Raw genomic sequence first — 11,162 nt, forward strand, 5'->3', positions numbered from 1 at the left:
CACTGGTGTGATTACTGAATCCATATTGTGCCAGTGTATTCCATATAGGACTAAAATAATTCTCAGACAATTTGTGCAGAAATTGCTCTAAGATATTGCAAGTGTAGGCTGTAATTTAGATCTCTGCAATCTAAATGTAGTTGTTTAAACAAAAAAAAAAAGAAAAGAAAGGGAAAGAAAGCTGGGTGGGGTTCTGTTTGGGAGTATTTCAGAGTATCAGTCCTACACTGGAAATGACATGGATTCTTTTTTGCTACACTTCTCCCTATTTTTCTTGCACATTTACTTTCTCTTCACAATGCAAGTTGCAATGTAATATATCAGAAAATTCTATCAGAAAATATATCAGAAAATTCAAAGCATGTTAGCTTTCCTCACAGAATAACAGGTGTCATTTGCATACTTTGAAATACTTTCAAGATGCAAGGAAGTTTAAAGGACAGGCTTCTATGTCATATTTCTTCAGTTAAATAAATAACTGTTCTTGCACTTTACTGGGAGAAAAATGCTATGTTAAAAGGGTTCATGGCAAAACACAATCCTAAAATATGCACTTTTAAAATGTTCTAAATTCAGATACTAATTTGCACGACCAAGATTTGCATATATAGATTTAACTCACTGCATTCAGTCAGAATTTTTCTATAAGTAGGCCCCTTAATTTATCATATGTGCATTGAGAAGACACATATTTTTGTTACTCATATTAACTCTTAAACTTTGATTTTTTAATTGCAAACTGACTATATATCTTTAAACTTCTTGAACAGAATAAGTACCAAGGAATTTCACAGCTTTTCTTGAAAGTCTTAGCATAACAGGCTCTATTTCCAATTCATTTTTCACTAAATTGATCTCATACTTTACATAAAATTGTGGCATTAATTGTGTAAGAGTATTCTCAGTCTTGGCAGCTTCTTTATTATTATAAGAGCATACCTGACAGATCCAATATACAGCTGAGGCCCCTAGGTTTTGCTTTGCATTGATGCTAGATACCTTTTTGAAAATTAAACTTTTCTATAAAATAAAAGGTAAAAAATTCTACTGTTGTCTGATAGAGCTGAATGTGGTTTTTTGAGGCATTCAGGAGTTATATGACCAGACTGCACTTGTAAGAAAAGGACACTGTCTTTACCACTTCAAACTCCATCTCAGTATTTTATGCAAATGAACTATTTTTCAGAAGTACTGATCATCCACACACACAACTAAAAGAGTAAGATGCACATTTTGTGAATTTGAAAACTGTTCACAGAGTTTTCTTGATCATACAACAGTAAAATAATCAGGAATGGCTACAAAATACAATAAGCATTCTTTGAGGACTGTAGTGAGCGAGCATGTTGCAGACCAGTGTTTTTAATCTTATTTGGCTGTGAGGTGCCTTAGGACATTTCAAACATTTCTATAACTGCATTTATTGCCTATTTTGAGGGCTTACTTTTCAAAGCATCATGCTAGCAAATGTTTAAAATTCCTTTTTAAGAAATTTTTTGAGCTTAATAATGCATTGTTGAGAAATTCATTTAATGCACATAGGAAACAAAAGCAGAAAATGAAAACGTACCCTATATTACTTAAACTATATAACTTAAACTTTTCAAAACACAGCTAGGCAAAGCTATAATGAAAGAAAATAGAAATGCACCTTCAGTATCCATAAAAATGAGACATCTGAATTTATATGAGTTTCCTGTCTGATTAAAATAACGCATACAAAATTAAAAACATAAATATTAATTTTATGTACCACATAAGATGAAGAAAATGAAAGAATAATGTTTACATTTATGGTTGACTCATTAGTGTTTTATTATGTGAAACACTAGGAGGCATCAGTTGGGTAAAAAAAGAGTTATTTTGAAATATTATATGAAATTATCATAGAATTTATCAGCTTTCTATTTTCATACTTCTAAATGTTAAGGCTGTACATTTAAACTAAATTATGCAAATAGGAAAAAACTATTCTCACTGATAAATGACATATTTAATAATACAGGGGCAGCATTTAATTTCTTGGCTATTTTCAAATCAGACACACATGCAACACAAATAATAGTTTTTAAACCCATTATATTTTAAAAAATAAGAGAATAAAATAAGATTCTTTAGTTGTTGTTCAATATTATAATTTTTGATAAATCTTTGAAGCCTTGACACATTTTAGGCACACTCCTCTGCTCGTAAGCTCTTAATATGGTTAAATGCAGTGAATTTAGTATAGTTCTAGGCACTTTTTAGAGCCTAGTCACTTTTAGTAACTTTAAATTGTGATTACAGGAAAATATCTAGACAAATATCTTTTTTAAAAAATCCAAGAACAATAATCTACCACATTTTAATTGTATTTCTCCAAAGTGGTGTATTAAGAAGTTTTTATAAAATTTGTGTAACAATGCTACAAGTGGCTGTACTTTCACTATAAAGTCATACAAATCCAGTAATGTCAAAATTGAGTTTTCCTTGATTTTAATTACATTTAACAATGACTAAGCAACAGAGTTCTAGTTGTCTCATACAATAATCACTTAAAAGTGAAGTGTGTCTTGCTATGCCACAGCAATCAGCTTTTATTGCTGTCCAATCAAAATGACATGTGAACCGCCTAATCCTTCTTTTGTAAGGCACATAAGACTTTGTTGTCACAGTTGGTTTTGTGAATCGCCCCTATAAGCTGGTCTGATTTCCTAAAGATGACAGATCTCAGTGAATAGACAACCTCTCCTGCACTGCAGTCAATGAGACGGTGGCATTAAAGTGGAGGGCTGAAGACACTAGCTTTTAATCACCTGTCCATATGTATCATTGATCATCAGTTCTAAGAAAATGACCTTAAAGCTGGTCAGAGGACTCAAGTAATTACTTCTAAAAATAGTTTAAAAATTCAGTTTTTCAATTTTTCACTTGCACCATCAGTGTTTGCTGACCAAAGTTCTTCTGAATCCATCTTGCTTCTGAAGCAGGATCCAAAATTCTATTTTCATCCTTTTCAAATATCAGAATTCTAACTCTGTTTGTTAAGCTTAAAATTTTCTAGCTTTCAGAATTAAATGTATTATTTTAAAAATATTTTGTACCTAAATCATTACAGAGCATAAATGAGGATAAAGCAAAATCTTCTGCTGATATCAAATAGCAAAATTAAAAAACATAAAATGTATAAAAAATGTAAGTGTTTTGGCTATGATTTAGGATGCTGAAGCAAGGACTATAAATTCTTGGAAATTATATAACTGCTTATGTAGATTCATCTCCATCATCAGTGTTTTCAAAAAAATGCCAATACACCTTACTTGATATTTGGAAAAATTATCACACAATTTTGAATAATTATATCAAACAGATAAAAATGGACCTTGATATATCAAACACCAAGCATTTTTTCTTTCAAGAGCATAGTAACAATTAATGACTTCTTCTTTAATGAAATGTAGAAATAACTTCAGCTGTCTCTGAAAATGAACTAGACTATCCTGATGAACAATAAATTAATCGGTTCTAGAGAAAAGTACAATTAAAAGAAATTAAGTTGGCAAAATATTCTATTCACAACTCCTGCTCAGTTCCTAAGTTTCTATATAATTACTTTTATCTACTGAATAATGAGTTACCAAAATATTTCTTAAGCAAACTTTTGTGAAAAGCTTCAGGAAACTTCATTTCTCTTTGTCTGTAACATTATAGGCATTTTTTTAAAAAAGAACCATTTAAGAAAGGTACATCTGGTTTTAAATATACATTTTGCAGGTAGATGAAATGTCTAAAAAAAGGAAAAAAATCTGGATCCCATATTGGAAGAAAATTCACAGTAAGAAATTATTTGAATTAATTTTCTTATTATGGTCCAAAACTAGAAATTTGGGAACATAACTGTAAAAGACTTAATCTCCCACACTATTCATCATTTAGTACCAATTTTAATAAGGCTCCTAAACTTACATTTCCTTTTTTCTTGGTCAAATAATCTTAAAAGGATGCAGACAGTATCTGATCCCTGCATTCTTTTATAGGACATTGAAAGTGACATTCTTTACATCTCTGTCCTATGAAAGCTTTAGGACAGGCAAGAGGTTTAGTCTCTTTGGATCCTGATCCTGTAAATTGTTATCCCTGTGACTTGCTCATTTTCTTACAAGTACTCTCAACATTGACAGTGGGACTAGTTGTGTAAGAACTCCTCGCATTAAAGAGCCTTTCCATGTTCAGGTCCCAGAGCTACCTTCTCATACTATGTAGAGCATATTAGTAGAAATATATATGAACAGTGAGTTTTTAAAATAAAAGTACATGTGCAACCAGGAACATAGACACCTCGGATTAGGGGCCATTGTCTTAAGTTATTTTTCAAGCAATTTTTCTATTACTTCCAAAAGGACAGGCTTGTGGACAGATATTTCAGCATAGGCTCATTATGAATTATGTACTCATTAACACAGAAAGAATAATATAATGGATATTTTAGGAAAACTAATAAAGTAAGAAAGTTTTGTGTGTTTTCAACTTGAAGTAAGGTACTTGAAATCCTGTAATAAATACAGTTCACAAAATAACAAATGCCCAGAGAAACCATATGAATTATCATTTGCACTGAAGATTAGTATGTGTTGGAGTAGTGAATCACAGGTGGTGCTATTTCCTTGCCCTGCCAAAGCATCTAGGGATTAGTTATTATACTCCATATAAACATCTTTACTCTTCAAACCCAATAGCAGGAAAGTGACAATGAAAGAAATCTAGTCTTCTAAATGAGAAGTTGCTTCTAAAATAGTTTGTTTGTCATTCATCTTACAGTTATTTTAAAGTAAAGATATGAAACTAGGACGTATGCCATTAAGGTGATTGTCAGATATGTGCAAGGAAAATTTTGTGTCAAAGCTATTATTTTCTGATCATCAGCAAAGTACTGGTAAAGTGCCTTTCTCTGTTTAATTCTCTTAAACCTTTAGTCTTAAATTGCCTATTACAGTATTTATTTAAGTATGTAGCTATTTGGTAATAATAATCATTACACACAATAAAGAAAATAGAACTTTTCTATAAAAGACAATGCTTAGATACCCACAATGATTCATTAAATTTTGTTTTGCGCCATGCTGCATTGCTTTTTTTTAAAATTATTATTATTGTTAGTAGTAGTAGCATGGAAATAGGATTATTAACTTGTTTTTTATACTTGTTTTGTTTTTCAGGCTGACAAGAGGTCACACTAAGTTTTATGGGAAATAATAAGTATTCTAATTACATAATGCAACAATAATCTTACAAGTCGCTCATTCACGTTAAACTTTTTCTTAGCCTGTAAGTGACTGTACTGCAATTATGCCAGCTAGTTCTGTAATTCTGATTAGCTCCTTTGTGTAAAAAAATTTAAAGATTACTCAAAGTACTGTGTAAAGACCAAAGCATACTGTTCCAAAATTGGCTTGCAGACCATCACTTAAGTTCCCACATAAATGCAAGGGCTCTTTTCATCTCAAACATAAGTAATTAAGATGAAAGATGTACAAAGTTGAACGCTTGCAAGCATGCACTACTTAAACTCAAGACTGAAGAGCCTGTGATACAGCTAAGTTTAAGAGCATTTCACTGAAACTAGATTGTTTCCCTAGTCTAATAAATCACAATGCAAGCACTACAAGGTCATAGCTTTTAAATCAACTAAGAGCCATCTAAATCAAATAAACTTCCAATACTTCATAATATCAAGCACATAAATTATGTAAACTAACTTCATCGAAGTTTAAACACTTATGACACTGATAGAGACAAGTTTGCCATAATTTACTAGAGATTTAACTCGTATTTTAGCAAGCTACTTTTAAGCAACTGCGCAGTTACACACTAAAAGTCTGCGAGCAACCTCAATCTCAGTTTACATAAAATGACTGATACATTATTCAAACGCGATAGAAAATGTACCTAGGGCTTTTGTACCATGCCCACCACATTTTATTCTGACGTTGAATTTCACATGTACTTACATTGTAAACAGTTAGCTGTTTGGCTGATCAGACTAGTCCTTCAGATATTTTCCTTTCATAGGAAAAAGAAAAAATCCCTTTACTTCTTCCAGTCTTAAATATTCACCACCTGGTTCAACATGCAGCCGCCTTGAATCACACACACAACCTTCAAAGTCAATCCAATAAGCAGCCAGAAGATGCCTGGAGAGTGTGTGTGTGTGTGTGTGTGTGTGTGTGTGTGCGTGTGCGTATGTGTGTGTGCGTGGTGCGCGTGTGTGCGCGTGTGTGCTGCGTGGAGGAGGAGAAAGTGGCTGAGCTGCTGGTCGGATTAAAAGTAACCGGACTCGTCCTGAGATCGTCCAGGAAGGAAGTGGCAGCAGGCGAATGGGAAAAGGCGAATAGCTCACAGCCTCTGTAACATCGCGGAGGGGAAGGGGGAGGCGAGAAAGGGATTCAAACCATACTCCTGATGAGGTGTCCTTTTCTACTTCTCTCTCTTCCTCCTTTTTCTTCTTTTTATCGTGTCTCTATTTCTCTACCTCTCCCACAATCCCAAAACGAATGACTCTCTCTTCCCGAGCTGAAGAAATAATCAGTTTCAGTCTCGCAAAAAAGGGGCGGGATCAGATCTCGAAAGCGTTTTAATAAAACAAACATAGAGCAGCAGCAGCAGCGGCAGCAGTTCCTTGCCCCTCTAGTCTAAACTAGATTGATAAATTGCTCCACTACACTACTTTAATTATGTATATGGTATGCAGAATAAATCACTGAACATCAGCACCTCAATCAAGCACTTTTAAAATGATAATTGCATCTTGGGTGAATCAATCTTTCCATTCCTGACATTTTGCTAATTTTAGTTTTACGGTGGGGGCAATGGCATATGCCACACGCAAACCTAATGACATCCTTTATCACACAAAGCGAAGACAAGGCGGCGAGCCGCTGAGTGTTTTCCCCCTCTTGGCGGGGTACCACAGCGTGCAGGAGGGCTGCGAACCTGGGAGGCGGGCATTGCCCGCGGCAGCGCATCTGGGGCCAGTCAGCGCGGCCGGTCAGGTCCCGGCTGTGGGGAAGTAACCAAGCTCACCGCACCCGGGGACCTGCGGAGCCCAGGGTTCGGAACGCCCCTGCGTATCGCATCCCCAGCACCCCCGAGGCGGTACCTTCAGAGTGGCTTCACCTAGGTCTGGAAGGGGCGGGCGCCGAGAGGGGGCAGCCGGCCCACGGCGTCCAGTGCGACCCAGAGGGCGCCTACCCCTGCGCCGCCTCCGGAACGCAGTAGGGCTGCGGTCCTCCGGCACTTGCCCCCGCCCCCGAGACCTCCTGCCCATCCCTTTGGCAGGGTTCCCCCTGCCAAGACCGGCGCCTGCTGAGCAGCCCAACTTTCCCAACTCATCTGGCTCCGCGTCCCGCGACAATGGGGAACTGCTCCTGCGCAGCGCCGGCTCAGCGGTGCTTTCCCCGCGATCAGCAGCGGCCAGATCCGGGCCCGCTCGCCTCCTCGAGCATGTCCCGGCCACGGGAAGCTGCCGGAGACGGTCTCGTGTCAGTCTCACCCGCAGATATGCAGCATTGAGAACACGCTGTGTGTGGACAGGGCTTTATTTATTTATTTTTTTTAATAGGTTCAGTCGCTTCTAAAACTGGACTGAAAGGACTGCACTGTTAGTTTGAATCCAGATTAAGCACATGCAGTGATTTGAGTAAAACTGGATCTTGCACATACTTTTAAAATTTTTGTGCCTATAGCCAACTTTTATGATCCTTTGGGAGGAGCAGGGGAGTTTGTAAAGAGTATTATTTGTATGATAGATTAAGGCACTGGAACAGCACATGTGAAAAAACCAAATGACTTATTCAAACACAGAGATAAATATCTATTTGGGTTATTTTAATACAAGTCCTTGGTCTCACAGTCTTTTCCCCTAGAAATATCTCATTGGGCCACTGACCTACTTCCAAAGCATTCGACAGTGAATAAATACCTTTTCAGTTCAACTGTACCCTTTAAAACATGGATGCTCAAAGAGCAGTCAGAGCAAAACAAAGCTCAGGTAGTTCTAACAGGCACCCTGCAATTGCTCACAATGCAAGCCCTTAGAGAATACTGAGGGTCTCATCAGTGTCATGGTCTGTCTGGGTGAGAGTGCACCACTCTCCGTGCAGTGACATGCTACAAATGTACCCACACCAATAATGACAGTGATGCTGATGCGCTCAGAGCTACCAGGCAATCAGATACAAGTGAAGCACATTGTACATGGTGGTAACAGGCACATATGCACAGCAGTGTTAGCACAGCCTGAAAAACACTGGGAAATAAATACTTTCTCAGCTTCAGGTCTGCTGTGAAGCACAGCAGGAATGAAATACATTACAGTTTTTACATAACAAGAACAGTTACACAGGTTGTACCCTTGCTATGCCTCTTCCATAGACAATTTTGGTCTCCCAGTGTGGCACCCAACTATCCAGTAATATTTGTATATTCTTAGTGGCAAAAAATAGAAAATTATGTTAAGACTTGACACGTTTGTGCTCTAACTGAAAATGACTGTCATCTGCTTTATTTTATGCAGGATGTGTAAGTTTTCTGGTGTCTGGTAGTTGATAACACAGCCCTTCAACTGGCAAGACAGAACGTGAGCACTGTCATATTTTGAAAGTAGTTATTACAGTAAGAAAATATTTCAGAAAATAAAAGGATATAGCAGTTTAGAACTTCAACTACACCTCCATGTGGGCACTTGTGGTCTAATCTTTTTATAGTGGTGACCTTCACATACTGGAGCACCTTAAAGCCATGCCAAGTTTTAGTCACAAGCACAATTAATCAAATCTGTGTAAAGGACATCTTGATTTTTACAACAGGATTCAGATGCCAGATGGACAGACAGATATAAGGGGAGGGATCAGGATTTGTCACTTGTTTCAGATTTAGACAAGGCATGAACTTATGCAGCATAATTTGAAGTGTTTGGGTGTTTTTGTTTCCCTCTCTTTGGATTTAATTTAAAAAACTGAAATAATTTCAAACAGTAAAAAACCCTTTGTGCTGATGTCTGTACATGTACTGAATCTCCACAAATGCACCCTTTTCAAATTTCTGGCACAAGAAATTTCTGTGGACAGCTTTTCTGCTGTCCACTGTCCATATATAGATCTGCTGACAATTTTTTCCCCCAATCTACCACCTGAGGCATGCTGTGTCTTAAACCATGAGACATTGGTCATAATGTAATAAGTATAAAATCAGCTCTCCAAAGGTTTATTAAAAAGTGCATCCAAGTATCTCTTTACAAGTGTGATTACTTCAAGGTAACATTTCCTTTGAAGATGATTATCAAAGTATATTTTTGTTCTTTTGTGGATGCAGATCATATTTTTCTATTAGGAGAAATGAGATAGCCATCCTTTAATAGTATTTAAAGGGAAAAGCAGTGAAGTTACTATGAAATTACCCACCTCCTTTGTGTCTTAACTCCGGGCTAGCTTGGTTTCTATTTTCGGTTTAAATTTCTGCTAAAACCCATTCCACTCTACACCTTGCTTTCTTCCACCACCTCCTTATTTATAAGAGCAACACAGTATAACCCTTCTTCCCATGTCTGGCTGCTTTTAAACTTGGCCCACGCTGGGTGCAGCTCTTGAAGAGAGCTTTATGAAATTATTTTAAAGTGAGCTGGGGTGGTTGCCACAGCAACCCACCCTGAGAGAAATCAAGGCTATAGATTAATCCACCCCACAAGATTATTCAACTGTAGTGTATTTGTTCTTCATTCATTCAGAATATTCCCTCAAACCATATGCTTTTATAATGAACAAAAACATACAAACTCAGATAATTTCAAAGATAGCAGGGTTGTATTCCAGGAGCACAGATTAATTGCTTTGTAAACCTCTGCTATGAGATGACATGTACTTGATTCCTTGCAAAATTTTTTGATTGAAAATATCTGCAAGGTATGCATTTTATTTATTAACTTAAAATAAATGGCATGCCATTACAAAAATGGTGTTATCACCACACACATCATGCAGCAATTACAGAAAGCCTTTGTCACAGCTGTACCTATATATATATAACACAGTAGAGTTTTGCTCTCCAGGTTTTGCTTTGAACAAAAATCTAAAAATAATAAATAGTTTTTGGTGGTATTAAATGTAAAAAATATTAAACACTCACCACATACACCCTCTTTATTGTCAAAATCATCCGCCTCCAATGCTTTACTTAATCTTTCCCATGGTAGTTACTTCACAGTTTACAATTCGTGTTCGGCACCTTGGATGTTTAAAAGCACAAAAGTAGCATATTATTAAAATTCAAACCTTCAATATATTTTAGGAGATTAATGAAGTAATTTCTATAAAAAGAATATGAATCTTTACTGATGTGCACTTAGGCCTATCTTACTTGTAAGTAGCTTGACGTTTTCCAAAGCTGTTTTAAACTCCATCTAAATCCTACCTTAGGGATGATATACTATCAGTAAAATTACAAAACTATTGATTGTAGGCTGTACTTATTCTCCAGTTGGTATTGATACTTTCACATGCATTTTGGAAAACACAGCCATCTCATTGTTTAATAAATGCCTCTTTAAAAGGCAAGAGTGAATTATAAAGTGGTAAAATTTGGCATATTCATTTTGTTCCTTCCATAAAGGACCAGGTATGTATCTGCACAGGTATGTGTAGTGCTGACTCCAGACATGCATCTCCTTGGGTCTCCTTTGAGGAAGGCAACCAGGCAGCACCCACAGAACTTTTTTTTACCCCAAATATTCATTTTTCTCTGCACATGTAGTTGTGGAGAGGGAGTCCCAACCGGAACGACTTGGTTTTGAGAGGCAACCTTTCTGGCCTCTGTCCCAACCCCTCGCACCAGCACACATCATTACCCGGGCTTCTCATCATTTATTTATTGACTTGTAATTTCTACGTGCTGGGCTGTTCCTCCGGTGATGTGATCGGGAGACACAGCAGGAGATGGTACGACACTGGTCTCTGGCCCCATCTCTTCCTGCTCCGCGCATCTGGCGGCGCCGGGCGGGGCAGCGAGTGCCAGGGGGTCCCGAGTCGCCGCGGCGCTGCCGGTGCTACGGCCGCCGCCCTTTCCTCGTCCCCGTTCTGACAGGAAGACGCTGGGGCGGTGCGGAGGCGGTGTAAAGCCGGCCGGGCGCCGAC

General features: G+C 37.4%; 1 protein-coding gene across 6 annotated transcripts in view; it reads right to left on the reverse strand.

Moving 5' to 3' along the window:
- Positions 1–6,639, reverse strand: part of MEF2C (myocyte enhancer factor 2C) — a 120,648-nt gene extending 114,009 nt beyond the window's left edge. For 2 of the 6 annotated variants that reach the window (XM_071448667.1, XM_071448666.1), the window contains exon 1: positions 5,988–6,620. The gene's annotated coding sequence lies outside the window, so the exon portion shown is untranslated. Of the gene's footprint in view, positions 1–5,987 lie in introns of all 6 variants that reach the window. The other 4 variants (XM_071448664.1, XM_071448665.1, XM_071448669.1 and 1 more) reach the window with 3 other exon arrangements.
- Between the last annotated feature and the right edge of the window lie 4,523 nt (positions 6,640–11,162).

Source organism: Agelaius tricolor, unplaced genomic scaffold (assembly GCF_023055355.1).
Source record: "Agelaius tricolor isolate 1412-34295 unplaced genomic scaffold, bAgeTri1.0.p SCAF_27, whole genome shotgun sequence".
Classification (NCBI taxonomy): Eukaryota; Metazoa; Chordata; class Aves; order Passeriformes; family Icteridae; genus Agelaius; species Agelaius tricolor.